The sequence below is a fragment of the Rhinolophus ferrumequinum genome, chromosome 9 (genome assembly GCF_004115265.2).
Source record: "Rhinolophus ferrumequinum isolate MPI-CBG mRhiFer1 chromosome 9, mRhiFer1_v1.p, whole genome shotgun sequence".
In the NCBI taxonomy this organism is placed as follows: domain Eukaryota; kingdom Metazoa; phylum Chordata; class Mammalia; order Chiroptera; family Rhinolophidae; genus Rhinolophus; species Rhinolophus ferrumequinum.
Window position 1 is genome coordinate 32,111,845 of NC_046292.1, and position 4,259 is coordinate 32,116,103.

The window sequence follows — 4,259 nt, forward strand, 5'->3', positions numbered from 1 at the left end:
GTAGATATTGTGATTCTCATTTTACAAATGAGGAAACTGAACTTAAATGTTATGTTCAAGGTCACTCAGCAAATGATAAGAGTTAATATTTGAATCTATGCTCATCTGACCCTAAAATGGCTTTCCATTACATCAGCCTGTCCTACCTATGCCACCCTGGCCCCACCACACTCAGCTTCAGGTCCCTGACCCAGCTGAAATGTCTACTTCTTCATCTTCTGATTCATAGTTATTCATTCATTCAAACATTTATTGAGGGGATAACAAATGATATCCGTGACCCATATCCCTTTGGCCCAACCCAGAGGCACCTGCAGCTTCTGAAAAGTGTGGACAACTTATGCCTCAAAAACCAGCATCCGTGACCTGAAGGCTTTATCTGGCTGCAGGACTTGTAGCCAATGTATGAGGCAAGCTGATGGTACCAGGGAATTAGCACCCTGAATTAATTCTCAACCAATGTGGGCTGGCAGTTGGTGGAAAATACCTCAGCTCCTCATCTTCTTGTGGGACAATTCTGAAGTACATTCTACACCTCCCCTCAGAGGGTATCCAGCAGGATGGAGCCCCAGTGGCTCATAGCTGTAACCTTCTCGTTAATGCACGTTTTATTGGCTTTCTTCCCTTTTCTGTCTCCCTTTCCTACTTCTTCACCAAACTTCTTGGGTTCGCCCTCAAATAAGCTACTTGTGTTTGTCTCAGAGTCTACTTAGGGGAACCCACACTAAGACAGAGGGCTTTCCTTATGCAGCTTCACAAAGACCTCCCTTAAGCCCCAAGCACAATTCAAGCTCCTTCCTCTCTACTCCCTTTGCTCCAGCTCTTTCTTAGCTTTGTCATACTATCCTGGAGCCTTTCTAATTGCAGATCTGACTAGCCCACTTTGGACAGCTCAAAATTGATGCCCTGTTATTCGTCCTCCTTGCCCCAACACACCAGAACTGCTCATTGACTGAGAATGGGCGGAATTTTTGAAAGTCCTACTTACATTTTAATTGATTAATCTTCACCACCTCCCAGGAAACCTTGTACAGGCATGCCTTGGAGATAGTGACAGTTTGTTCCAGATCACCTCATTAAAGCAAGTCTTCCAATAAAGCTAGTCATTATCTTTTTGCTGGTGGAGGGTCTTGCCTTCAATTTATGAAAAAATGCAACATCTGTGAAGCTCAGTAAAATGAGGTATGCCTGTATTACCCTTAGGCTGAGAACTACTTACAGGTGCTAAAGTCAAGGCTCATAGATGTTATAAGAAAGGCAGAATAAATTCTTCCTCAGTTCAAACCAGAAATCTACTGGAAAAAGAAAATCCAACAATGTATTTGATTTAGATATTACTTCTGACAGTTTTTCTTTTAAAAAAAAAAAAAACCTGTTTATGTTGAATGCTTTGATTTAGGTTGTGCAGATGAGCTGAAGTAATTGTTTATTAATTTCTGCATATTAATAAAATGGAAATGCTTTGCTTGAAATGAACAAAGGCAGGCTAGTCCAGGATCAGAGCTACCTAAGGAGAAACATATCTTATTGTTTTTGGTGAGGTGCCCTTATGAGGCAGCATGAATTTTAAAGCCAGTCTCCCTGTTTCAATCTTAGCTCCACCCCTCACAGCCATGTGACCTGGAGCAATTTACCTAACCCCTCTGTTTCTTAGTTGTCTTAATTATAAACTGGAGATAATAATAGTTCCTATTTCACAAAGTTGCTGTTATTGAGATAGGGATGGGGGTGATAGCATTTCTGTTGTTTTGGGCTCATCCTTGCAGGCTTCTCACTACCGTCTTCTTCCTCCTTCTCCATCAGAGAGCATCTTACTCCATGCCTTTCATTCCTGCACTTCCTTCCTGCTTTCTCTAACTAGCCACATCTTCAGCCTCATCCCTCTTCCCTCACTTCTGGAACCTAGCACATTATCTTTCTCCATCAAGCACTTGTGTCCTAGACCCCCCACCTCTCATACCCACCTCATCTCTTTCCTCCAGTTGAGGATATAGGTATATAGAAGAGGTATATTTGTAGGGGGCAGAATTGAAGTTCAAGAGAGTACAGTGGAATGAGGAGTAAGGCAAAGAAGGAAGGCTGGGTCCGTAGAGGGTATGTATAGAACAGTTGGGAGGGAAGGTCAGAAAGGTAGGGTGACCCCAGTAAATGGGATTCATCCTGAGAGTTCTGTGGTGGAAGAAGCATTAACCCTGACCCCTTTTCTCCCCAAGGCAGTGCTTTTCTTGTCCTATCCTAGGACCTCAGGTGAATTCCTCATTCCAATGTCTGGAAGAAGTAATTGAATCACAATCATCTGTCTCTCACAGATAAAAGTACAGATGTGTCGTTTCTGAAGAGAAGGTCTGAGAAGAGGAGCTGGACTCCTCTAGTTTCCAGCCTGCCCCAATCTTGCAATATCATCTTGGCTGTATCTGGGAAGTGGGAGATAAGATTACTCTGTTTTTTATCTATAAAACACTGGCTCTCTGGCTATAGACCTAATTTAGATTGTCTCCTAGAATCATGTCTAGCAATGTTGCATAGAAAAAAGCATAAACTGTGGTGTCAGATAGACATAAATTCGATTTTCAGCTCTGCCACTCACCAGCCATGTGACTTAGAGCAAGTCATTTAACCTCTCTGAGCCTCAATTTCCTCATGGGGATTAATTTATCCACCTCATAGGTTATAGGAAGAATTAAATGAGATGATGTGTGAAAGCTCCATAACACTGTGAGAGGTGAGACTGTGCCAATTCGTTCACCATTTGTAGTCCAATGCCTGGCACAGAGTATGCCCTCAATAAATATTTGTTATAATACAATGAATGAGTAGGCATTTAACAAACTGTAGTTGGTATTGCTTTGTGTGGGCTGATTCCAGCTGATGGTAATGATACCATCCGAAAAAAACCCACTACAAATCCAGGGATAGTGGCACCCTAGTCTAATGTCGCACAGACTAAATGGGGCTTTGTAAAATGAAATTTTCAATAATATTGATTGTCCCCATTGAGGAATTTAATACAGTGCTTCTCAAACCTTAATGTGCCTCCAAATCACCTCGGGACCTTGTTAAAATGCAGTTCTGTCTCCCATCTTTCAGTGCCATCATGATGGTGCACGTGAATGTTTTGGCTGATGCTCCCAAGAGCATCACCAATGCCAATAAGAGAGGCGAACACTAGGTTCTTTTTAGGCTATGCTCGGAAGTTATCGTCCAGTATCTAGCTGTGATGTTGAAGCATGGTTACACTGGAGAATTTGAAATCATTGATGATCACACAGTTGGGGAAATTGTTGAGAACCTCATGGGCAGGTTAGTGAGGAGTAATCAGGCCCAGATTTGATGTGTAACCTGAAAATCTAGAAAAATGGCAGAATAATCTGCTCCTGTCCGATCAGTTTGATTTCATTATACTGACAACTTAAGCTAGCATCATGGACAAAGAAGCAAGATGAAAGCACACAGGAGGGAAAAATCTTAGGATTCTTTTTCTAGAAATGCAATACATACATGCAAATAAAATGCCTCCATGGGGGAAAAAATAGGTTCCTGATTCAGTAGTTCCAAGTGGAGGCCTGAGAAGCTCCCAGGTGATGCTGACTGCTAGCTTGTGGACCTCATTTTAAATAGCAGGGGTCTGGGTTGGGGGGTGGGGGATGAGGGTGAGGGGGATCAAATGTATAGTGATGGAAGGGGAGCTGACTCTGGGTGGTGAACACACAGTGTGATTTATGGATGATGTGATACAGAATTGCACACCTGAAATCTATGTAATTTTACTAACAATTGTCACCCCAATAAATTAAAAATAAATAAATACATACATACATAAATAAAAATTTTAAATAAATAAATAAATAAATAAATAAATAGCAGGGGTCTGATAGAGGGGTCAACAAACTTCTTCTGTAAAGGGCCAGATAGTAAATATTGCAGACTATATGAACTCTGTCATCTCTGTTGCAACTGCTCAACTCTGCCAGTGTAGAACAAGAACAGCCGCTGACAACACAAGTAAATGTGTGTGGTTGTGTTGCAATAAAACTGTATTTATATAAACCAGGGACAGCTAGATTTGACCTGTGGGCTATAGTTGGCCTACCCCTGGTCTCATATATTTAAAATCAGTATGTTGTTCTCATAATGGACATCAGTTAGCTTGTATCCTGAGCTCGCAATAATTCCCTCAGATATGGTTATTTTCCCTTCCTGCATATCCACCTCCCCCTACCCACAATGGTTCCAGGAACAGAGCACTCACTGCCAGGTTC

General features: G+C 41.8%; 1 pseudogene; it reads left to right on the forward strand.

Moving 5' to 3' along the window:
* Window positions 1-3,097: 3,097 nt before the first annotated feature.
* On the forward strand, window positions 3,098-3,533 carry LOC117027063 (40S ribosomal protein S15a-like; annotated as a pseudogene).
* Window positions 3,534-4,259: the final 726 nt, after the last annotated feature.